General features: G+C 40.4%; 1 long non-coding RNA gene across 1 annotated transcript in view; it reads left to right on the forward strand.

The window, feature by feature from the left end:
• The window catches only part of LOC306798498, an 84245-nt gene that overhangs the window by 55600 nt on the left and 1921 nt on the right, over positions 1–26724 (forward strand). Inside the window, exons 4-5 of the long non-coding RNA XR_013773365.1 lie at positions 17253–17319; positions 20667–26666. This is a non-coding gene — a long non-coding RNA (uncharacterized lncRNA). The remainder of the gene's footprint in view (positions 1–17252; positions 17320–20666; positions 26667–26724) is intronic.

Below are 26724 nucleotides of genomic sequence, written 5' to 3' on the forward strand. Positions count from 1 at the left end.
GGAATGTAATGTGTCTAGAGCTCATTTCTTTACCATAATGTTGCTTTATAGTCTATATCTGCAATGATGCAGTGTTTCTCCTCTAGAATTCTACCGGTATTTGTGCATTTTCCTGTGTCAAGTGATTGCAGAGTGAATATTGCAGTTGGTGGGATCTGGCCTTTAAAATTCCTTATGAAGTTTAAAGGTGTGCTCTGGAGAGTTGGTTTCTCCCTTTTCACTTCAACTGATGAAGAATTTAAACTAAGAAAGAATCTCAGATGGCACTTGTAACATTTTGGTGGACCAGACAGGGTAACTTCTCACTCCTAACTGAAACAAGTGTGTAGTGATTCCACTATCCAATTGTGATTCCACTATTCCAATTGTGGGATACCTGCTTTCTGTACTGGCTGGTCCATGGGCTGCATGAAGCCTGTGAAGGATTGTGTTAGCTTGGTTTGCTGGGCAGCCCAGAATCATCTTGGGACTTTTGCTGCTTTCCTCTAGTTTTGCCTCTGGATTGTTGGGCTAGCAAAAAAACCAAACAAACAAAAAACAAACAAACAAAAAAAAATCAGATGTAGCTAAGAAGAATGGGAAGTTTAAGATGCTCACATGCTGTTATTTCAGATAGGTTCACAGGGCATGTGAGGATGGGATGGGAATATTTCAGCTGGGATAAGAAGAGCCAAATGTTCAATGGGGAACACATGCTTGTTTGACTTGCACTGTGCTGACACACAGTGGAAGGGTCCACAGTACCCTTTCTAAAACTCACTCCAGTCCTCAGTAAGAAAAGAAAGTACAGATTTTGAGTACAGAGGAGGCACTCAGCAGCCCTAGAAGGAGCAGCAGCTGTTGAACTAGCTACAGAGAGGGCTAACCAGAAAACACTGAATGCTGAGATCAAACAAATGAGAATGAATCAAAGAAACAGCAGGAGACAAACAAGGGGATGTAGATCAGTGCACTGCCCTGACCTCAGTTCTCTCTTAATCCACAGTGACCTAGGTTTTGTCCTAGAATGGGAAGTTTTCCCAAAGTATTATTAGCCCTGAATGAGTATTTGATTTCATTTTTCTTTTTTTTTTTTTCATTCTTACTGAGGTGTGTTCATTAGTATTACTGAGATAACTGGTTTTCAACATAATTTTACCTCTCAGAAATTATAACTATCCATACTGCTACATAATTTCATTTTTGGCAGGGAAAGGGCAAATCCACTACAAGTAATTGTTAAGCACTTCTTATCTGTATTTCCTGGATAAGAATTCCAGAGCATGGACTCTTTTGAAACTCTTCTCACCTGCTTGGGCATGATGCTGCTGGCTTAAATGTATTTCCTTCTGTTTTGAAATAAGCCACGTGAGAGGATACTCCTAATGCTCTTGGCCAAATTGATAGTGCTGTGTCCTGCCCTGGGAGTCACGAGCATTTGCTGTGCTCTTCAGAGATATGTATTTGCAATTAGTCATCCATATGAGAGGACTGTTTAAGACAAGCCTTTCCCCCAAAGCAGTTAATTCTTCAAAATGAAAATAATCAGATAATGAGTTCATTTCCGATTTCACATTTAATGCCAAACATTTTTGGGTAAACAAGATATGCTGGCAGAGTCCTGCTCTCATTGTATGTTTTTTATTAACTGGGAAACAGACAGTTGATTCTTATCCTCTCTATCAGCTCAAATAAATTACACATATTTTGGAAGGAGAGACTTGTGCAAACTGGCTGGCTGGTTTCAATGTGGGAGCCCATCAGCCAGTCTGTGTCAACTGCACCAGGCCCTGCTAGCAAGAAATCAAAACCTATTACGACCCAGCTTGGGAGTCTCCCACTCAGTGGAGAGTTTTACCACAGTAACTCATATTCCTGCTCCATGAAAAAAAGTAAGGCAGCAGGGAGTTTGTCTCTGGCAGCTTTGCGAAATCAGACAGGCCCAGTGTTGGAGCTGCTGTGCCATTCCTGCTGGCAGCCCCTTGGAAGTGAGCAGGAGCTGATGGAAGCACCTGCCACAGTGCTCAGGACAGCAGACACTGCCAGGTATTCTGGGGCTGTGTTTTAAAGAAGTTGTGGAGAGAGCTGAGAGTATAGCAAAGCATGGGACCAACAGAAGTGTTAAACTCTGTTCTCTCCTCCTGGGGCTCAGCTTTGGTCAGTGGACTTGCTAAGGGTTTACAGACCTGCCAAGGAGAGCAGAATCTGGCCCCTGAATCTTTCAAAAAACATTATTTCTTTCCAGGCTGAAAAGAGAGAAATTGAAAAATCTGTTTGGAAGTAGTACTTATGACTTACCCTATGTCAAAAGCATTTAAAGAAGATTATTCTTAAGGTGTCCCAAATTTTAGCAAGAGATCAATAGATTCACAGTAATTTCTTATTTTGAACATTGGAGATTAAAATTCAGATGATTGTTTAATGCCTATTTCACAAATAATATTCTTCCTGTCTGCACACAGGGAACTTCAACATGTCATGAAGAGACCAGCCATTCATAAACAAAGCAAAACTGTCTTCCCTGTTGGTCCTTTATATCAGATTAGTGCTTAAGTTGGTGCTAGTTCCTGTCCAAACTGAGAAAAAAAAAGGAAAAAAGGTAAAGGTAAAAATCCCTGTGCTAAAGATTTCATAGTCTGAACATGCAACAGGAGTCAGGAGATGGATGCAGACTAGAGGCAGGAATACCAACAGGGCACTATGGATCAGCACAGCCTAAAACAGCAGTGCAGATTTCAAGTGGGTGTTGCAGAAAATGAGTATTTCAAGGTAAGGTTTGAAGGAGAGAAATGAGTTTGTTTGTATAGATGTTTTTCTACTTTTTAAAAATAGTGAGAAATGGTGTCAGAGAAAACGGTTTGTCTGAAGCCAGTCTGCATTTTCAGGAAGACGTAATTGGCCCCAGAAGTCTCAGATTCAGTTGTTGGACAGAAAGAAAGATCAGTGGAGGTTATTGAGATGATTGTTTTTCCTCATCTGCAAAATAACCTCCATGACAACGGAGGGTGTATCAGAGCTATATGGTGCAGCTGGAGGGAGACTTTGGCTCTGGTTTGCAAACTCCAGACAAATCCCAGCTTTGACAACTTTGCTGTATAGCTTCTGAGCTTCTGAACTTTGAACAGCAGTAACCTGAGATTTTTCTGGGGTATGGAGCAGAGGGAGTCTGGTGTTCACAAAATAAAGCCAATGAACATTGCAATTTCTGGGAAAAAGAATATTTGCAGCGTGGGCTCCAGACAGGAGAAGCTGGTGTATTAGTAACATGTGACTGGAGGCAGTCTGAGCAGCACAGCTCTTGCTGTCAAGAGAATAAAGGAGTGTCTTGAGAGAACCTCTCCCTTCCAGTCCTCTCCTTAGAGGGGGAAAAGTGCAAATATTTTTCTTTCTGCTGTCATTTTGAGGATGAAGCCACCATTTGGACTTAATGCAGTGTTTAGCTTTCAGATGACAGAAATACAACAGTTCACAAGAATTCAGGCCTCACACATTCTAGTTAACACATTCATGGCTGAGTTAAATGCTAGGAGACTCTAAATTGCCTAAATAAGAATTTGGTAAATTGTAACCACTACTATACCCAAACCCCCTACTAAACAGATATGTGTAACTCTTCTCTTTCTTTTTAAAGAACCTTCTCAGATTATTTCTTTTTTCTCTTTCAGTAAATGCCTGTCTGGAGGCTGTATTGGCATAAAGCAAGTAACATCAGCCTGCATTGTCCAGTGTCCACTCTTGAGGAAAAGAAACCTTCACAAAAAAGAAGGCACTTTGCCCTTGTGAGTCATGAGGAACTGGGTGCTGGAGGAAGGAGACATTCTTGAGGCAAAACATGTTGGCATGGATCAACTGCAGGGGAGAAGCTGTACTGTACTGTGGGTATGGTTCCACTAGGAAATTGGGTATGTGCCCTGTTTTTGTGTTCTCAGGAGGTTGTGCTAGATTTATGGTGGCTGTTGCAATGTTTCAGGTTGCTTTAACCACTTCAAGCCTATACCTGGTGTGTGGGTTTACAGAAATTTGAATTTGCCTAAAAGTCTCTAAGTTTTCCATACAAACAACGGTTAGGTTCTGGGCCAGTCCTTAATCCAAGGGTTCCTTCTGTGAATGCTTCTGATATGTCTGGTTCATGGCTGTTTTCTCAGGAGTTGTTTTGTATCCTGTTGGTCTCCAGTTACAGGAACTTTAGTACTATGTGGTTTTTCAAGGAAAAAAGCCTATGGAGAAGGAACACTCAGAAGAGTGCCCAGCTTCTATGGAGGGTCCTTTGAGGAACTCCACCGTGAAAAACCACAAGTGTTCTACCTGAATGGAGTGCTATTTTTCTAATGAGTCTTAATGCTTTACCATCTGGTTTGCCAGCCTGTTTCAGCTGTGAAAAGATGTTTGGCATGAACACCCCATTTCATCACCTAGAAGGGTCACCACATGGTATAACAACACATGGCATATGTAACCTTTCATTGACTCCTATGCCCCTGTCACTCTAGAATATATTTATATACATAGATTTTGAGTAGCAATAGCCCATTTAGACTACTCCCTTGGCCTCTGCAAGGCCTGCTGCAGAGCTAATGTCTCCCTGCTCAGCCTGAGCCCTGAGAGGGCCCCCACCTCCAGCAGAAATGTCCTGGGACCTGTGCTGTGCCCTCCGAGTGAATGTGTAGCACTGGTTTGTCCTTCAAGTGTGAAGGACTCTCTACCACAGTTTTTGAACACATTTCCAAGTATGGCAGGGTTCAGTGGCAGGCACATAATAGGGCTTTTGGCATGTATTATACTGTGCTCAACAACTCCACTCTCTGATCCAAACATGCCCACCAAAAATAACTTCAGTGAACAGCTTTTATTTTAATTATTCCAGTGTGGGACTCATGAAGTTCTGCCAAAAATCTGGCTTGTAAAGCTTTTTGTACCTAAGCACAGAAACCCCTAGTGTGTAGTTAATCCTCCACTGGGATTTTCCTGATCCAGTCATGGGTCTATTCTGCAACCTCATCTTTCTTTACCTATCACTTGCTCTCTGTTCACTGTACCAGCTCCCTGAATTCTTGCACTTTCTTGGCTTCTGTGACTGTTCTTTCCCAGCTAACCCCTCTAATTTTCTCTTTTCTGATTCAGCTCCACATTTAGTGGTTGATGGTGTGATTTGATGGTTCCACAGTAGTTCTGATATCTGCAGGGATTTCCAATATCTGAACTCTTCTCTCCCCCCTTTATTCTCTCTGTCCAACATATTACATGGCATAATAACCAAACAACTGCACTTTTGCCAATGAGTTGCAAACTTACCTTTTCCTACATGATCTGTTTCATTTCACCACTGAGGCTCTTTTCTTCCAGTCTCCTTCCCTTGCCCATGTAGCACATGTGTATACATTTTTACATGTAAAAGTCATAAAGCAAATGTAAGAAAGAGAGATGTCTTGGTGGTGTAGTGGGACAAGCTGCTGGGCTGTGCAGAACACTTCCAGCCCCTGAGAGGGCTGACTGTGGTAGTTACTCTCTCAACTCTGTGTTGTATTATTTATTTGACCTTTCCTTCATCAAACCCTAATTTGCTTTATGAGGAAACACATGCAATTTAGGACATTAGTATTTAAAGAAGTATTTGCTGTTATATTCTAAATAATGTCAGATAGTTAAAAAATGCCTCTCTAAGAATATTAAATGTGAAGGAGAAAAAAAAGGTTTGATGTAGTGTTCAGTTTTGGTTGGGTTCATTTCCTAAGCATGCCAAAAGAGAAGGAAAAGGAGGAACTCTCTAGAGCAGGATAACCTATGATAATTTTCTGCACAGGTGGGGAAAATACAGATTCAGATGCCCAGAGGGAAGTGAGCCCAGCTCTCCTGTAGTCTGAGGGAGTGCTCTGGTTGTAACTTGATTGCTGAAAGCAAGTCTGGCAGCAGCACCACCCACTTCACTGTTTTGGTGGAGGAGGTCTGCATAGCAGTGGAGGAGGATGGTAATCCCTGTATTGAGATAGGTGGCCAAATTCCAGAGGGGCTTGAGCTCAGTCTAATACCTTCTGCATTTCCTAATGGCTCACCTGAGCAGCTCCTGCTCAGTCTCCTGTTTGGGATGTCTCTATTATCTGCTTCCCAAACTTCTGGATCCCAGCATACAAGCCCACTCCTGGAATTCAGGAGCTGTGGTTTCCAGTGATGCTTGTGTCCAGAACAAAATATTTATCTGTATTTTTGTAAATGCTTAGCTTTACAGGGTCTGCGCTTGCTTACCTTGATAAGTGCTGCTAAAAATAGCAATATGGGCATTGTGACATTTATGTTCAGCATTCATATAACATCTGTTACTACATCTATAACACTATGCTGGAATTTATGCAGCAAAACCATGGGGAATGTTTTGTACCAGCTAGGGACAGACAAGAAATATACTTTTGAGAGAACCCTTCTTCATTCAGGGTACTTTCAAACTGCTGCTTACTAGCATGACACCCTGTGTTTGACTCAACCTGAAACACAGCACATATGCTGGCATTTTCATTTTGTCTCACATTTGGACTGTGCTCTGGTTCTGCTACTGTAAGTTTCTGTGCCTATGCAGTGGGGAATATAAAACTGGGGATTTTCCAAGGTCTGGAGGTCCTTCAGTGTCAAATTACTTATGGAATTCCACTTCAGCACTTCCATAGGGCCCCCAAGTATTCTTGGCAGTTTACAATAGTCCTTGTCCCAAGGCATTTAAAATACATTTCAGATGTGCTGAGAATAATAAATCTAGAAGAAGGGAGAAAAAAGGAATTAAATAATTCAGAATATAGTTAGTGTATCAGTGATTATATGGGTACACTTTAATTTATTTTTAAGGTTTGGATGGAAGGACATTTCATTTTTAATTATTTTTTATCGAGTTACATAGTGACAACATAAGGAATGTTTCTAGAATTCAGATTTGAATTAGAGGGTTTCACATGAACTCTGAAAGTTTCTGACTGAAAGAGTTGCAGACACTAGATTTCATTATTTTGTAGAAAGACTAGAAACAAAAAGTTTATTCATCTTCTCATCAGCTACTCCTTTCCAAATGTACAGATACCTCTGCCCATCTGTGATTGACAGTGTAGATAACTGAGAAACTTTAGTGCAAAGAAAACAGAACATAAAATTCTGGTTCATTATAAGAAGAATGATGCTGCAACTTTTGAGCAAGTATCAACTGGAAGCTGTTAAAAAACCCTAATTAAACCAAAAAATAATAAAAAAAAATTCTGAAATATACTTTAAAAATGTAAAACTTTTAAAAAACAGCATGTAGGTTTGGTGCCTACTCACTGGAGAGTCACCAAATCTCACTTGTTTTGCTTGGGCCTCACTCAAACATAACTGGCCTCAAGCTAGTAAGCAAGCCAGCAAATGTCCTGGCTTGTAAAGAAATCTGATCCAGCCCTGTAAACTGAACCCAGCCTAAGAGCAGGGCTGAGGGGAACATATGGAAAATTAATGACAGATAATAGAATGGTGGGACTCCTTAAAGCAAAGATTGTTGTTGAGTTTATGAAACAATGCCAGCTAATGGTTTTATAGAGTATCTGAGCAATGGTTTTGACTTTGCCAGCACTTAAGCTCTAGAAAGGGCTGCTGTGTTTCTCAGGTCCCATTGCACATTCTTAATTGGTACCTATAGCTGCTGGTTCAGCTGCAGCAGCACTTTGGGAACCACAGAGGTCCTGGTCCCCACCTGTTTAAATAAATGGGAGCCTCAGGAAGAGGAGTGCATTGGAATTTCCTTGGGCTCCAACTGGGCATAACAGAAAAAACCAGGCTGAGAGCTAGAAGCCTGCCCAAGCACTGGGAGGAGCAGGCAAGGGTGGTGTGTGTTTTCTTTTCCCCCCTGCAGACCTCCAGGCATTTTGCAGAGATAAGGTGCTTTGTGATGTGATGTCACAGATGGGGAAATAGTCCCATGGAGCTCATAGTTTCACAATCCATCTCTGGTGAAGAAACTGGAAATGGAATGAATGGAAAGAATAATTTTGGTGAGAGTGTATGTATTTCTGTAGTACAATAATCACATATTTATTTGGCTGATGGCCTGGGCTTTTCATTTAGGGTAGACTTTGAAATGTGACACCATACAGTAGCTATTTTGTACCAAGAGAAAAGTGATCCCTTTCCCCTCATTCCTCCACTTTTGTTTTATTGAAGACCAGCTAAAATCCTAACATTCTTTCTGCCTGGACCCTAAAATGTCTCACTTTTCCCATGGCTGCATCCCTCTGCACAGGCAAGTGTTGAGTCGATTTGCCCACTTAGAGACCCTTTAGGGACAGAAGTTGTGAAACTCACCTGTTCATTTGGGTGTTTCAAAACCTCATGTGCATTCAATATACTTATTTCCTGAACTTTTGCCTCTGGGCCAACACAGTGACTCAGGGTCCTTCCCAGAAAAGCACTGGGGAGTCTGTGGACAGGACCATGCTCACCTCAGATTCCTGAAAAGGAGGCACTGGGTGTCTCTGATGTCAGCCCTAAGCTTCTCTCCCTGCTCAGCTGAGAGCAGAAATGGATTTTGACAATAAAAACTGACTTACTGCATCTTTACTGAAGTTTAAAGGAATGGATGCATAAAAATGGATGTCTATAAAACAACAACAAAAGAAAGCTGGCTTTTATAGGACAAAATGAATATGTAACACACAAATACATAAATATATTTTATATATAGCATACACAGTGATAGTTGCAATACCTGTAGTGCAACAGAAAGCCTTAATTATTTGTGTGGGGTAATTTAGCAGACAAACTTTTTTTTCTCTGAGAAGTAACTTTTAAGCCACTTGACATAGCTCAAAGACTGGGAATCAGTATCAGTGGGAAAGGGAAGAAATGAGAAATGTTTAGAAATACCAATGTTTCCAAACATAAATATTTCTATTTCTGGTTTGTTAAACCTGTTTTAATCCTTTTGGGTTCCTGGGGAGGAGTGAAACAGGTAAAACAGGAGCCTAAAGGTGAGACTTATGATGACTAAAAGAGTGTTTGCTGTGACCTTGACAAACCTATGAACTGACCAAGGGAGGTGATGGCTCCGGAGTGCACAGTGCATGTTTTGCTTTCCTTATGTCTAGAAGACTCAATACATCTGAAATATAGCAAGAAAATTTCCTGCAGGGCAGTGGAGATGTCCTACTGACAAGAGGGAGCTGTATTCTTTTCTCATCACCTCATAAACAGTGGGGCTCTGACTGAGGATGTTAGGTAATGCTTGCCACATACACAACTCAAGGGGGTATTACTTTCAGTGTATAACCCTTTGAGATCTGAGGCACTATTGTTTTTCCCTCTTGCTTTTACTGAGCTTTGATGCTGATTTTAGAACCTGACAGCTGTGTTTAGACTTGTCTTACAGCTCTTGTAGAGAGTGGGGGAAATAGAGATGTTTGGGGCAGCAGGACACGTGAGCTGTGTGGAGGGAACAGAGGCAAGATCTGCCTTGGGAAACTGGAATTGGTCCACAGTGATGAACTTGAGCCACCCTCCTTTTGGGAGACTCCTCCTGTGTGCCTCAGGGAGGGACTCATGGCCACCAAGCACCACTGCTGGAAGGTGTGAGCTCCAGCCAGGCACCATCCTTCATCCTGCCTGTGCTTAGGATTTTAGTAGACCCCCAGGATGGCTCGATTTTCCCTGTAGTGCTCTTAATTTTTGCAGTGTTTAGGTGTGAGTATTTTATGTGTCTGAATAATTAGAATGAAAGAATAATCATTAGGAACGGTTTCCTGAAAAGAAAAAAAAGGTAAAAATTTGCTACAGCTACTGTAATAAATGAAGAGAAAACAAACTTTTTGTCATTATGCTCTGATTCCTAGCATCAATTCTTGTAGAATTGTGTAAGTTCATTAATTCATCCTCTGTTGCATAAAGAAAAGTGTATAGTTTGTTTTTATTCAGTAGCTGAGTTTATAGGCCCATCTTTGAATAATTATGGATATCTTGTTCAATGTCTGACAATTGTGGTACTCTGCCATCTCTGCAGATACCAGAGGATAACGTCTTGAATGAGTTAGTGGGATATAATTCATCACAATCCTATTCAAGTTCTGAATCTCTGTCCTCTCTCATCACCTCTGTAATGTAGAAGACCCAAGAACCATAATTCTTCTCAGCTTCTGTAAGGTAACATGCAAACAAGGGCTCTTAATGAATTGTGTGTCACAATAATTTTTGTTTTCTGTTGAGAGAATGGTATTTCATTGGTGTTTGCTTAAGTCACAGACTGAGGAGAGGATTCCTGAATTTCAGTGAGATTGTATCCAAAGTAAGGTGTAAAACCCCAGGTACCCTCAGGTATTTGTTTCTATGATGTTTAGCTATATTCCTGTTTCCAAGACAAAGTGAATCTTATGAGCACAGAGCCCTGGGCAGCTTCTACAGTTTCTGTGCACAAACACCACCTGCCCAGACCACGAGCTTGTCTATTGTTTAAAAACACCTCCCACTCGGATATGGGATGTCCTCGACATTTTCTCACCTTCTTTCCAAAATTTATTTGCCTTTGGCAGCTGATGGATGTGGCATGATAAGCAATCCTTGCCATCCATTGCACACACTTGAACACACTTTGAATTAATTTGCAACTGGATATCAGAAACAAAGATAATTTAATGGCTACAACTTTTAACCATTTCACAACTGATCAGTTTAGCAGGAGTGTAAAATTAGTATACTTCTAAGCCAATATAATGTTGTTTGTTATGGGCCAGTGTCATTTGTATCCTGTATACATAAAAATATAAAGTTTTTTTTTATTTTGTCACTGAGTACAACCTGCATTTATTTTCAAATAACAAAATGTGCTACAGGATTTTAACTTCTAACATAAGATGTTAAACCATACCCCTATAACTTAGCCCCCAGGTTTCAGTCATTTTGGAGAGGAAAAATCTAAAAATTCTTAGAGTGTTTGCCAATTTAGAACCAGACCTGAATTTCATTCCTTGGACAATTTTTAATTTTCAAACCTCAGTGTTTGGCAGAAATGTCTGGAATGTGGAGTATTGTATTTAAAAATAAAGCAAAACAATTCTTAATAGTCACTCTATCATTTAGCTAAACAAAATCCCATACCACATCATTCTGGAAGCAGGGCTAATGAGGATGGGAGAAGTAGTGGGAAAAAAAAAAAAAAGAATTAGGAGTAAAACTGTATATACAGTGACCAGAATTAATAACTCTGAGGCTTGGAACAAAGATGAAAATATAAATTAAACAAAACTGCCTTTATTCCATAAAATACTTAAAATGCTCATGCAAGAATTCAGAGAGTGCAGTGTTTAGTTCCCAAGAAAACTGTATGAAAGGCCAGGAATCACTTCTGCTTGGTTAGCCTTACACCAAAGGAGAAAGGTATCTCGTTTCCATGTATAACTTTGAAGTATTTTATAAAGAAATTCAGAAAATGTGCCCGAGAGTAGTTCTTACCAGGCTGCCTTGCATCAGAAGAAGAAATAAAAACTAGAATGTCTCTTTGCTGGAAGATGTATCAGTATTGTATTGTTCAAAATTTCTTCATCTGTCTCTACTAATTCTTGGGTTTGTGAAGACCAAGAAAGAGTCAGACAGGTTTTTTATTGCCTTGGGATAATTTTTTTTTCTTCTGCTCTCATAAACCTTCCATATGCTTCTACATCCATGTCTTGTTTTCAATTTTAGTGAAGGTTTTTATTTGGAGTCTCATAAATTCTAATTTATTGCAGCTTCTTTTTATAAAATGCAGAGGAGAGGAGGGGAGTATTGAGATAGCATGTGCAAGGCAGTCCCAAGGAATGCATCTGAGAATTTATAATGTCGGGCAGTTTATCAACCCCTACCTCAGTTATTGGCAACTCCTTTTCCTAACTCTTTAACCTACAAGCCTGTGTTCTCATGGTGTGTGTGGAAGGTGTGTCATATCAGTCTATTTAAGTAAGACTCTTCTTTCTTACTTATGCAAACTGTCTGCATTTGCAGAGAGTGAAGGGAAATCAGGTAAAAGAGCCTCCCCTGTGCTCCTGCAGCTGTCATTTCTCACTGTCCGGTTGGGGACTCATTTCCATCAGTGTGCACTATTTGTTGAATACTCACAAGAAATAAGGTAGGAATGGCATATCCCTCTGGAAGTCATGGATGACAGCTGACCCTTTTCTAGGTCAGGAGCAGTGTGCTTGCATTTCAGGGAGCAGGAATGCATCCAGGCTCACCTACGTGTGCTCTGTTTGGAATTGACTCAGGACTAAACTTAACAAAAAGGAACAAAGTGTATTTCCCACCAGCAGAGCTGTTTTTCTTTGCCCCTCTCTGGTGTTAAATTGACCAATCTAAATGAAAGCCTCATACTTCAAATAATGAAGAATTGTGGTGCTAATGTGTTACCATGGTTCAAAGTTACTGCGAAATTTTAGTCTTTGGCTTCAGGGGAATGAACACAACTTTTTCTGAGCAAGGAACTACATCACTTTCATATAACTAAGTGATGTGCTGAAAATATCTGTGAAAACAACAGAGTTAAGGGAGCAGGAGCACAAGGCGTACATAAAAGGTGTCATCAGGCAAACCAGTAGCATGAGAATTTTGTGTAAATGGCACATATACTTTTGCATATGTTGCATGTTTGATATACATGCAAACATTTATATGTACATACATGCAGGTATTTTTCTAAGCATATTCTTCTTTGTGAATGTGAACCCCTTCCCACTTTGTATGTGTTGTAATCCAACACTTGTGATGTTTAAATGTTTGGGGAGAAAACTCTCCCTGAAAAAGTTCACAGGGGTGGGTCAGCCTAAGTACTGAAAGAGAAATTCAAGTCCCTAGCACATTTGAAATCTATTCTTGCAGGGACTGTGAGGAAATATGAGAGCTGCTCTGCTGGAGAGAAACTGCTAGGCACTGGACCCTTTTTTTCTCCTCTAAATAAAACATAGAATAGGCTTTTAACTGCCTTTTCTCCATAATAGCTACTTAACCCTGTTCACTAACATTAAGAAAAAACAAAAGGAAAATTCCAAGAAAAATTCCTATTCAGAGTTAAAAAATATAAATTAAACCGAAATGCGCAATGCACACCCTTTTCTTTCCTTCCTGTTTTGTTTGGTGTTTTCTAACTCTGCTTTTTGGACAGCTGAATGGGGGCTGGGAAAGTGTTTACAATATTTTCACATGATTGAGATGGCAGAGTTCTTGCACTCTGTGAAAGGCCTTCTGTTTTCAGATGGCATTGAAAGTTTACCGTCTTTCCAGACAAAAGGAAGAGAGCCCGTTGCCAGCGGATGAGTAATGGGCATGGCCTCGGCACAATGCCTCCTATCCAGTCCTAAATCTACATGGTGTTCTTAGGCTTCCCAGCTTCTCCAAAGCAACCTTTGTCTCTGCTCTGGGAGACCAAAACTGCTCGTTGGGCAAGTGGGGATGCAGCCAAGAGGGGAAGGCTCAGTGACAACAGTTGCTCAGTGCTCACTGCCCAGTATCTGCCTCCTTACCATGCCACTATAATCGTTGGGAACCCATCAACAATTGAGCATCTTCTATACAAATATGTTGCAGACCATCTGTATAGCTTTCAGTTCCAGAAGATTCCAGAAACTCACTAAGTTTTAATACTTTTTTTTTTTCCCTTCTTGTTAATCTGATGGGCTGCCCTGAGATAAGTGATTAAAGCAGAAGCCTGATATAATTTCTTCGGAGCTAAAACTGCACAGAAGTTGCCAATTCCTGTATTTGTTTTCTCACAAGAAACTTGAAGCAGGCATTTTCCACTGTTAACAATTTTTATGTTCTCTCAAGTAACCTTTTTTTTTTTTTTTTTTTTGATCAGAAAAGTGTTTTGGTGAATATGATTGCTAACATAATCTTAGAAAATATTTGAACAGGCAATTCTGAAGTTTTTTCCAGAGACTTGTTGGTGTTATAGAGACCAGTAGGTAATTTTTTTCTTCTTTCTCTTACAAAGCTTCCTAGAGCTTGTCTATTTGGAATTTATCTAAATGTGTAAATGTGTATGTAGGCTACCCATGTGTGGGGCACGTATGTGTGTGTAAGCATGTCTCTCTCTGTACCTGTCTAAAAGAACTTGCATTTCACTGTGCTATAAAGTGCATGAAGAAGAGCTTTCTAAGAATTAGCTAAGCATTCATTAACTGCCCTTAATTTTGACTGTGTTCTTGGCTGAGAAATATCAGTATTAAGTTCTTATTCTTTTGTGCTAATTTGGTGTTGCATAGCGACTCACGTATTGTTGTCAGGAAAACAGAAGCAAAGACGTAAGAGATACAGGATTTCTTAAGGGTTGGTTGCAGCTGGTATCAGCAATTTACTGACTAACCTGTGGTAACCTGTAGTGCTGACAGTCCTGGGTACACAAGCAGTGCATTAAGGTTATTAGCAAAACAATTTTCTAAATTACCTGAATGGAGCTTTTAAGGTAACTAATTCTATTCTTTGGACTTTTTTTTCCTCTGCTCCCCCCCAACTCCACCTTCCTTTTGGCTTTTTTTGAGGAGTTGACAATCTAAAGCAGCATAAAATAATCTGGCTTAATTTCCTCTGCTGAAAGAACAAGTCAGCTGAAGTTTGGACATTTTGCTGAAAGGGAGGAAAAAGAACAGGTAGTTTTTGTTTTAAAGAGCATGACCATACACATTCTGCTCTGGTGCCTTTAAAGAGAACTTCCCTGTCTAAATGCCCTTGAGCAGAGAAATACCAACACCTCTTAATTGTTTAATATATTACAGCCTAAAACATTTACAGAAGTGATTTCCAAGTATTTCACTGTTCCAGGTGCTTGGTCCTGCACCTCCTAAAATAATAGGCTATTTCCCCTCAGTTTTCCTGTGCTTGGTGCCACAATGAAACATATGCTCTCTATCAAGGGAAGGGGAAGTGAGGGCAGTAAGTGGGGTGCCTGACTTTGGTGCTGGAGCTTGTGGCATACACAGACCTCTCTGTCTTGCGTCACAGAGCTGCTAAAGAAGGAGAAAATAACATGGCTTGTGCTTGGGCTGTAAGGTCCAAGGAGAAAAATATCATATTGTTAGGCATTTGAATGTCACTCTGCACAAAGACCCCTTATCCCTGTGTCCTCTGAGAAGCATCACAAAAAGAATAATAATTCTACTAATCAGGAGGGCTGGACATACACCGGTGCACAGTACAGCTGTCTTGCAGCTGCCTTAGGGCCATGCTCCAAAATGTATTTATTCTTGCATGGAGGTGTCATGAAGCCAAAGTCTGATGTCTGTCACATGTAACCATGTTCCAGACTGAGGCAAAAAGATTATTTGGAAAAAAAATTATGCCTTATTTTGACCCAGTAGGGATAAAGCAAGATACAGTTTTCTTGGCCAGTGCTTAAATAATTCATTTTTCGACTTGCTTAGCCAAAATGAACTGAGGCTTTTCCCCACTCGAAAATAAATCTCCTAATACAGAGCACTTGGGGCTCCCTGGGTTCTGTGAGCCTCTGCCCTGCCATACCAGGGCTGGAGCTGTCTCTTATCCAGTGGTTCCTCTGCCCATGGGCTGTGCAGCACAGCCACAGGCTCGGACACGGAGTGACAGCTCATGGGCACTGAGGGAAACTGGGCAGCAAGGGAGCTCAGCCTGGAAAGGCCTCCTCACAAAGCTCCTTCTCGAAAATCCTCCCTGCTGTGCAAGTGCAGGCTAATGAAAATGGTTTAAAGAGCTGGGGTCTCAAACCCTTCCAAGAGCTCTGTGTAAGGGAGCAGCAGCTGGATGGTTTCCAGTAAGGAGCTGGAGGGAGAGAGGCTCTGTCTGGCCCGGGGGAGGAGATAATGTGGAGTTAAACAATTCTGTGAGAGTGGAGGACTGAATCTTTCCGTGGCTGCAGTTTCCATCAAGCACTTCCCAGCACAGTTGCCTGCTATCCCTTTGAACCCTTGTCTCCCATGTGACAGAGCAGTGATCTGGCTGCTGAGCCACTAGACTAATATTGTTCTTTTAATCTCGCAAAAATGTGTTATAAAAGAGTTGGATTCACATGAGAAATTAAGTATAAGATCTGTCCTCATAAAGACATTATACCATGAATGCTCTCTTTCTGCTGGCTGCAAGAATAGGTGGCTCAAGGGTGAAAGGGTAGCATTTACATTTAAATACACCTATTGGAATTGCACAAACAGAAGGCTAAAGCTACTGCTCCCTCTCTGAACGCTTTTAGAGTTTGCTTTTTTCCTTTTTTCTTTTTTTTTTGGGTTTTTTTTTGGGTTTTTTTTTTTTTTACATAGCAGCATTTTTTTTTTTTTTACATAATCAAAAAGGGGAATCGAGATGCTTAAGATCCCATAAAGTAAAGGAGGTCTTTGTGCCAGCAAGATAAATGGATGAACCTTTTCAAAGTAATTATTTTACTTTTTTCATCTGTATGTGCCACTCAGGAGGTGAAATCCAGATTTCAGCCAGAGCTTTCTCTGCTGTTACCCTGGCTGGTGGTGCTGGCTGGGTGGATGCTGCTTACATTTCCCAGAGAAAATGAAATGCACTTTTTTTTGTTTGTTTGTTTTTTGTGTCTGCCAAACCCAGATTTATCCTATGATAAAGCAGAGAACTTCTTAACACCTGGATAAAGCAGAAACTGAAACAGGGTGGGAAGGGCATTTGGTGCAAGGGTAGCCTGGCAGCCACGGTGCAGGTTCAGTGAAACCCCTGAAATGGCCTGCTTGACCCAGGCCAGGGCTTATTCCCTTTCCTCTCCAACATCTTTCTCCCTCCCCTCTGTACAGTGATCAAGGCTTATGGGCTGGAGTTGCAAAAACTCTGGGCTTACCTTTGCTCTTTAGGATAGCTGATTGAAGAAAAAAAAAATTAATAACCACCCTTCCCCCCCCCCCCCAAGCCTATTTTCCTTGATTTTTTTCTTCAAATTTTTGATGGCTCTTTTATCATGATTTTCCACTACACAGACAGGAGACAAAACCAAAGTGCATGAATAAATGCCTTAAAATTACAATGTAGCTGGAAATCACAAATCAGGAGCTCCATGCTAAACAATTTTTGCACGTACTTCCTGATATGTATTAAATTGTTACACAGCCTATAGCTAACAACACAAATCATTAAACATGTTCCAGATACCTCTGAACATTTAAGAACATGAAATCCAGATCTGGATGTGCCAGTTTTTTAATACGTATTTAATAATTTTTCCATTGAATATGTACATACAACTCTTAATATATAACTTGGACTGTGGGGAATTTTAAAGTAATTTTAAAAAAATTAATCAAATTATATGAACTTTGGAATCTCTGCAGAGTGAGATGATCCCATCGTCAAAATACATGTGAAGAAAGGAAGAATGAAGGAATCCATAACTCCATGGTCAGTATCCCTTTATGGGTCTTTGTTTCTAGAGTATATCTGACTGTATTTTGTTTGGGTTTTTTTTCAGTTTTGGCCTTTACAACACTGAGTGTCTGTATAAAACAAAAGAGCGTAAATCTTAGCCTTCCTAATCTAGCAAGTCCTAGTTCTCCTAGTAAATCTTCTAACTTTTATGCTCCAGGAAATTCTGAATGTATTTTTCCTGTATAGTTTCTTGATTTTTAATAATGTCAACTACTCATCAGTCATCTTTTTTTCCAAGCCAAGGAATCCTCTGCCACCTAAACTCTCCATGCAGAGAAGCATGTCAGATAATCCTTGTTGCACCCTGCTTTAGCTCTCCTCCTTCTGCTATGCCTTTTTGGAGGTGAGGGGTCAGAGGTGAGCTCAGCATTCACTCTGCACATCCTCAGCATTGTTATTCCTCCCCTCAAAAGGACTCTTGAAATGCTGTGTGCTCTCTGACTGCTAGCAAGCATTGGGGTGGCACTCTCATGGAGTTTAAAGGTCCATGTTAACGAGGAATTATGCTTATGGCCCACAGATTCATAGGGCCACATTACCTGAATCCAGAGGATTTTATGCCCTCTGCAGGGCAGTTTAGACAACCTAAATTTTGTACCCATGTTTTGAATTTACAGTGCAATGCCTCAGTGCTCCTGAATGAGAAATCCCTTCCAGAAGCCAACAGTCAATATTATGCACCTCAGCCCATTGAAAATTTAAGCGAAAATTATCTTCTGAGTAATAAAGTAGAAGGTAAAGCCTGTATTCAAAAGGTAGAGGGGATGGTAGATATTCTGAGGTTCTGGTTCCTGGCCTCAGTTTCCTGTTTTCTATAGTAGTGTAACATAAAACACAAAGTTTTTTCCAAGTAAAAGAACCAGAATCAATTTACTACCAGGATTTGAGAGGTAAGTAATTTCTCTTGTTTCTGGAGAAACCTTGTCAGCTTTCTCTTCCAGGTCAAAAAAGGAAGCTTGTAGTTGCTTTTGGGTTTTCATATCATTAGACTGTGGTCAGAAGATGGTGCAAGTTGCTGACTGAGGTTAGAATCAGACACCTCCACTCAAATTCAGGCAGTCTTATTGGATATGGGCTGAGAAGTCAATGCTAGAAGGTTAGTATCATGAAATTATATCAAGCATAGCTCAGCTACAATCAAATAGTTATTTCCTAGTTTGAAGCTCTCATTTTGCGCTCTGGATGAATAAAACACAGCCTGACCAAACACAGGTTGTGAGACAAGTGCAAGCTCTCCTTGGAGGGTAACAACCTGATTTCTCTCTCACACCATTTTTACGGTCATTTAGCTCCATTGACTTTGGTGCAGTGAGTCCTGATTTACAGCCCTGCTGCCCAAGACCTGACACCAGCACTGCTATTGTGCAGCACAGCTTTCAACCTGCACTCAAACAAAGTGTCTTTAGTATCAGTTCCGTGGCCCTAAAGAAAATCTCTATTAAATTTGGATCCATAGAGAACACATTTTGCAAAACTTATTTTGGTTTGTGACATTATTTTATCATTTAATATCAGTTATGAGGTTTGTTGTTTTCTTATTTTTTTTCTCCAGTGATTTTCACTTACTGAGGTAATCCTGGGTTTTCAGATCAGAAATACAGGTCAGAGGTTTACAAAGTCCATATTTGTGCATAATTTTGGTTGGAACAGATACCATCAAACTGAAATTCAATCTAAAAAAAATCCTGTTAATTTTAAAAACAGAAGCAACTAAAAAGATAGAATTAGTAAGTTTAGACAGGACTTGGAAATTAGTTTACCTGCTGTCACTTTTCCTAAATGTGACTGTAAGTTTTTACATAATGGACTACCATTTCTTCAATTTAAGGTGCACCACCATGGGAGGTCTCCTGTACTACTTCTTTCCTCATATTGACTTCCTGGTGTAGAGTAGGCAGGAAAAAACATCTGAGTGCATGCATCTGATCAAGCAATGAGAACCTGTGCTCTTAGCTTGACTCATGTTGACACAAAATACTGTGGGAAAGCTGAGCAAGCTGAACACAATAAACTTTCAGTCTGCTTCTCTGCTAGGTAGATACAACCTTTCCTGCTGGAGTTCTCCTTTAGGATCTTTAGCTGAGGATATGGAGGAGCACATGTGCTTTTGCTGTCTCTCTGGTGTACTGCTTAAATTGCCAGAGTTCACTTTTCACAGCCCTTAGTCTGTCAGTGGGAAGCAGCAGAATGATCTTCCTTGTGGGCCCTTGTCTTCTTCCCAGTGCAATGGCCATGTTCTTTGGAGAAGAGATCAGCTCTCTTCCCCCTTAAGACAATCTGAAGTGTGGTAGGAGCATCAGGAGGGCAGGGCAGCATTGAAAAGAAGGATTTGTTTCCTGAGAGATGGCATTGTTTCTCAGTTCCCAGCAGCAGAAACTTTAAACTAATGACCTTTCCAGAATATGTAAGCCAGCTGAGCCCACGACCCAGGTTCGTTTTGATGATTTGATATTTTGTTATGATCATTTCTAGCAGAAACAATGTTTTGCAACATCATGTTAATGATAATAATAAATAAAACCATACTCCATTCTCTCCCCCCCAAACAATCTCCACCATGGTTATTCACCCAGTGGGTCTTGGGGGGCTTCTAAGCTTTTAGAGTTGTGAGGGTCAGTGCAAGACAGGCTCTGCTGGAAGAGCCAGGTACCTGTAGCCACATTTGTGTTTCTGTTCCTCCCTCTCTCCAAAATCCTGACTTTAGGGAGGGAGCAGATATTTTTTCTTATGTGCCTGGCTTGCTGGGAAAGCCACATAGCTGTGGTCTGTTTGCTCAACATTAGCTGTGCTGCCCAAGTGTGAAAGCAAGCATGGAGTGTAGATTCTCTGACTTCTGTGGGATCTGGAGCAGATCCATGAGGAATGCTACTGTTTTCAGCACTTCCCTTGCTCTGCCTGAGACCAGGCACACTGAGATATGAATGTTGTTACAGCTGCCACATACTATATATAAGCCTCATGTTGATGATTATTGCTTTAAACTAGAAGGTCTTTGTTTAAAAATGTTTTCTTCCATCTAGAATCTACAAGGTTGTGTTATACTTTCTGTTTTTATTGGTGTTACAGAGTACCTGGAATTTACAAAATCTCACAGTTTGAGTTTATAAAAAATTACTGTCTATTTATTTATTGTGCAGACAGCTTTATAGTTGTGGAGAACTAGCCCTGAATTAATTGAAACGAATTGGCCTATTCATTTTTCAATTGTTTGTATCATTTTCTGTTTTGGTTTCTTTATTACTTCTAGTGGATTTGTTTTGATCCGCTCCCTCAATTGCAGTGCTTTCCTTTAAAATATCATGAACTCTGTTGCATTTCAGAGAGCTGCATGGTCAACTCATGTCACTTCTGCCACCCTGCTGAATGCCATGTCACACTGCCAATGCCTGGAAGCACTGACTGCTGGCTTCTGCAGGACTCGAAGGAAAGGAAGACCTGGACTCATTGACTACATCTAAACTATTAAGCAAAATTAGTCAGAGATTTTTCCTGGAGGCCAGCTGGCATGAAAGAGCTTGAATCCATGCAGCTAAAGTCTCTTGCCCTTCAAATCACGGTGGCCACATCCAAAATATCTGTTGGAGGTGGTGCCTGACCTGGGTCAATACCCAGGCTGTGCTTTGGCATTGTCTGGAAAAGCATTAGCAGGCTTGCACCAAAACCATGCCAGGGACCAGTTTAGTAGTATGGATGGTTTCAGGCCCATGCCTTGCTGGTCTTGTGTAGTTTATTTAGTGTCAGAGGCAAACCTCAGTAATTCTGCCAGGAGTCAACAGGAAACCCCTTCTGGCCTCAGTGGCCAGAATCTGCTGAGAAATATAATCATTAGGTTGTTCACCTCCTTCACATTTGGATTCTTTTTCTCCTTTTATTGTTTATTAAATGGGCACTGAAAATTTTTGAAGTAATAAAGCTGGGTTGTTGCCTGCACAAAACTTGTTAGTTTTGAATTACCAAGAGATTTTTCACACAAGCTGAGCTTCTGAAGTCAACTTCAGCTCTCCTCCCTGATGAAGGATCTCCTATGGCTTTGAGCAAGTTGACCAGCACCCTGTTTGGATATAGGGTTAAAAAGTAGTGAGGTGTTGAGATACAAACACACCAGGTGCTTGAGGTCACATAGGCATGCTAAACTGGTGTGAACATAAAACTCCCCTTGATTTCTGTGGCAACTTATTTCACATGTCTGGGAAGGCAATTTATTTTAAACTCTGCAAAAAGGACATGAGTATGTTGTTATATCAGGATCTTTTCAAAGTCAGGCTTTGGATAAGCCTGATACATTCTTCATACAGTGTGAGGTAGCTTGGAGAGCTCACGTTCTGTGTTTCTAGAGCTAACTCTGTGCCATGGTGCCCCAGTTATCCCATGAAACACTGTACTTCACACTACTGTTAGATACTTCTGCCTGCAGCAATATAAATCAGAATCAGGCAATTAATGCCTGAATCTTTTTCTCTATTCTGAAGATAAATGGCAGTGAAGGCCGAGTAGTTTTAAAAATCTCATCATACAAAATTATTGTGTTAGGCCATGCTGTATTAGTGAGATTACAGAAAATTACCTACGTGTATTGAATTACAGCATGATTTTCCAATGATCTCAGCAGCAGCAGCAGTAGAACTGGGACAATTTAATCATTGCTTTATCAGTTTGGTAGGTAACTACTATCCTGAATTGTTGCTCAAAATGAAAAAATGGTATTGTTTTATCCAGAAACTAGCCCTTATTTAACTTCCAGCACCAGAACTTACTTTTCTTAGACCTCAGGCATATGTTTGAATTTCTGCAGCTGACAGGTTCTGATTTCAACACCATTTAAAGCAATGTATATTTTGCCTCAGGTTTGCTACAGGGTAAGTGTGATCTTAATTAATGTGGTCATCTGATGTACGGCACCTTGCTGAACTATCAGAACTTGATTGTGTGCTTTTCCCAGTGTTCCTTTTGGGTACAAAGTCTGTTTCATAATTGACCTATTCATGGATCAGTCTCATAAAGGAGGTTATAGAGCCCTACACATGTATAGGCATACCTGGCCCAGGGTGTGCAAGTCTTCTTTAATGAAAATGTTCTGAAGCAAAGAATCAAATTATTGTCCAGGATGATAGACTCAGAAATTGGTGTTTTTTCTCTGAGCTGGATTTTGAAAAGCAGGAAGTATGGTAAAGCAGAGGAGGAACATTTAACCTTATCTAATTTTGCCTCCCTTTTCCTTCCCTTTTCTGTCTTGCCCCTCAATCTCCAAGCACTCTCCCATGATTGCTTGCATATGGCAGTGGCTCTGCTCAGACCTACAGAGACCAGTGCAGCAGTTAAGGTTTGTAAAGCCATAGTGTGTTTATTTTTGCAGTCTGATCTTGTAAGAAACTGAGGAGGTCTTGCATCTCCCTCCTACTGATAAGGGTGGTGTTGAAAGAGCTCAGTGCATTCCAGGGCAAAGCCTTGGAGGCTGTGGGTTACAGAGCTGCTAACTCTCCTTTGGAAGTACATGCAGATTCCTTTGGCCTTCACTGGGGGAAATCCTGGCTCCCCACTAAAGAAAAAAAAAACCAACAAAAACCTGAGATACAAACCCCCAACACAATAGTTGTGGTGGTCCAAGTAAAACATAAAAACCCCAATCTCAGCCCAAGCACCCAGTCTGGGGAGGCTTTGAAGCTTGACCCAGGGATGAGTCCATGGTCCCTTTGTGGAAGAAAGGTGCAGGCTCTGGCCATGCATAAGTGGGCTCTGGTGTGCAAGGACATAGCCCAGTGGCCTGGGCTGGTAGTTCCTGCCTGCTGGCTCAGTGCACATTTACCCAGCACTGGCTCTGAGCTGTGCTCTGCAGCCATCACCCCTGGCTTCATCTCAGGCTCTTTTTGACCCTCTTTGGCTGCTTTAAAGCTGGGTCCTTTCAGCTTATATTCTCTCTCAAAGAATTCGCTCTCCTCCCCACCTCCCTTCTCTAGCTCCACAACTGAATTCACTTTTCCAAACCCCCCATTCCACCATCTATCCACTCTATATGTTTATATTTTCCTATTGCTGAGGTATGGTATGCTGACCTGCCTGGACAGAGCTCCTTTATCACAGAGATAAACATGATGTCCCCCTCACATAGAGTTTCTATCATGTGTGACCTTTCATCTTGAACTGCCATGACCTTTTTTTTATTAATGCTGTACTGTGCTGCTTGCAGAAGCCAGGAAAGAAAATCTTTTGTTTCTAGATAGAATACTGCTAAAGGACATGATACGGTCTTGTTTTTAATCCAGCTAATTAAAATCTGCATGTGCAGTGTAACTGAGAATGCAGCCTTCGCCCACCACTTTCCCACAGGCAGGGAATAAAGGCCTTTAGTGCAGCAGCAGCTAGCCACCCTTGGATAACAGAGAACAGAGACCACAATTCATCCCAGATTTCCTTATCATATTCGCAGAGGGCTTTCCCCTCCCTCCCTCTCTCCCTCCTCCTCGCCCTCCGTGGAATCACTTACTGTAGCTATGTGCCTCTATATATCACTGCAGAATGTAATCAGGTTAAAATTATGTTAGCTCGCATTTATCTATGCTCCAGTGAGCTTCAAATATAATTCGTTTCCAGTTAAAAAAAAAAAAAAAAAGAAAGAGTGGGGGGAAAAGGGGGAGAAAGATAAAGGGAAAGAAAAAATAGAATGAAAAAGAACGAAAAAGAAAAAGTGTCTATTTCTAATCAAATGTCAAACCTACTTATTTTAAAACAGTTCTGCCAAGAACTAACTGAATATCACAGTTTAGCAGTTCACACTTTTGTATGTTCATTATGTTGGCTTTTTTGGATTTACTGGATGGTTGTGGTTATTACTAAAGCTGCTTTTTGTGTGTGTGTATGTGTCAGGGAGAGGGTGCCATGGAATTTTTTCTTATGAAACATTTCCTTGGTTAGTTTTTCACTTGTTGGTTTTTGTTGGGTAACTGAAGTGGGGAGGGAGGAGGAAAAGGAAGGCAGCCTGGTGGGAAGGAGCAGTGAGGGCAGAATGAGAAGCACTAAAATTGAGCCCCCACCTGTTTTCTCTTTCTTCAAGTCATGTTTTATATGATGATGATGAGGTCATCAGGAAGTATAAAAAATGTGCCAGGAGATTCAAAACTTGGAAGGAGACTGTACATGAGTAGAAAATGCATTTCAGTGCATGTGCAGAAGCCCTTCCCCCAGAGAAGCACACAAACAGGCTTTCTGTGGTCATTCCCTGGTAACCCACACAAAGAGCTGCTCAAACAGCTGTGCCTTTGGCTCAGCACCATCCACGGGGCTGCTGTGCAAAATGCTGATCTGGGGGCATTAAGCTTCCCCAGTACAAATTCAGAGAAATATACTCACAGTTATTAATGGAAGGGATTGTGAGCCCTGAATAAATACGTGCCATGTTGGAGAATTATTTCCCTATATATTGTAACAAAAGATGCATAAGTGTGTTCTACTCAGGGAATGATCAAAGATAAAGTGATATTTTGAATTCCAATAAAGCTTATTAGGTGACATCAGTCCAACTAAAGTATTTGACATCACATTTTATAAGTATCTAAATATTTTGAAAACAGAGAACAGTGTGATTAAAAGATGTCAGAAGTACCATGCTGCCTATATATTAAAATATGCCATGTTGATCAAGCATGAGAGTGCTTTTCATCACAATTTGGTTATCTTATGCTGAACTCTATAAGCAGGAATAGTGATCTGTACAATTTTCTGTTTTTACTAAATTTTTTTTTCTGTTTTTAGTAAATAAGAAATAGCTGTTACTCTACCTGTAAAATTCTGGTTGATTATATTTATATACCATGGCATAAGTTTTTGTGTATTTTGGAATTAGTGTCAAATCAGTAAAGCAGTGGTAGCCAAGAAGACATTTATCTGTATTTTACCAAGTTAAGGTTTTCTGTTTCTCATCTTTTGAGGAATATATTCAACAATTGCTCTTTAATAGTGACACCTGCTTTGACACACTGAAAAGGTTGTTAATGTCAAGTCACATATTTGATATAAAATTAGTGTTTGCATACTGCATAAGCAATATAAGACTTATGAAGCTTCAGTATTCCCTCTAAGTGGGCTAATCCTAATAAATATGACATTTTTATTGTTATTTAGCAGTCTTCCTTAGACATAAAATTAATTTGTACTTTTGGGGGGCAATTACAATTTTTATGGGCAGAGCCAATGTTAAATTATGTCCTGCAATTCCTTGTAACTAATAACATAAATTAGGGTGGTGGTTATTATTTTTGTCACTAATAGCTGTTGTTGTAGAGCACTTTTTAAGAAGAACTGAAAATCAACCCATTGCTATGTTAGTCACACATGGCAAAGTAGCATGGCATAAATTCACTCTCAAAGTTACTGGAGGATGCTGAACATCAGGGCATGCTAAAGGTCAGGCTTAATAATGGGGCATAAGTCTCAGATCCTGACAGTGAACATCTAATGTATTGAAAATCAGGATGTCTTTACTAAGTCCCTAAATCACTTTATGCACTCAAAGCCACATTCACGAAGTTTAGCTTGTGATAGGATCCAGAAGTGTTTAGGAGGTACTTGTCAATACATTTAATGAAAAGAGGATCAAAATGACCTTCTGTAATCTCACATGTGGGACCTGAACCTGCACTTCTGAAGTTCTGATTTATCTGTGTCACCATCAACTGCTTACAGAGATTCCTTGTTGGTGATAACATGGAAGATAAGACTGTCACAGGAAGCCATACCTAAAATTTTCTATCAATTTTTTGATAGTTTTCAATTCCCAATTCAAAAATTTATTCCAAAGTTTTCAAATTTTCGTTTTTTATACATCTACTTTTTATGCCACCTTTTTATTAATCTTGAGCAGAACAGATATATACTGATCTTTAAGAACTAAGAGGATATTCTACACTAAGTGAAAGTTCAGAATACCAAAGAGGCTGACATGTCATCGATGACAGTTATCTACAATATTCAGCTATGGCTGCAGGAACATCCCTTTTGAAATGACCATTCTTTCCTGTACTAAGGAACTACTACTCATATCAAAGTAAGTACTTAAATCAGCATCAAAAGTAGTGAAAAGAATAATTGTGATTAAATTCCTTAAGACACTAGAAATTCCCCTCACAATCCAATTCTCAGATGTCACTGCTTCCCTTCTTAACAAAAGCTGGCCGGCCCAATTGTGCAAGAATTTTTTATAAGGCTATGAAACCAAGGGCTGGTTAATCAGGCCCTTTCTGCAGATGATAAAGACCAAGGCAGAAATGCTGCAGCCAACCTGATGATTCAGGGGCAGTAGGAGGCAGCTGCTGAACTGCAAACAGAATGTGAGTCACCCCCTCCCTCACTCTGGAATGGGAAAACCCAAACCATAACCATAATATG

The sequence above is a fragment of the Erithacus rubecula genome, assembly GCF_903797595.1.
Source record: "Erithacus rubecula genome assembly, chromosome: 2".
Classification (NCBI taxonomy): Eukaryota; Metazoa; Chordata; class Aves; order Passeriformes; family Muscicapidae; genus Erithacus; species Erithacus rubecula.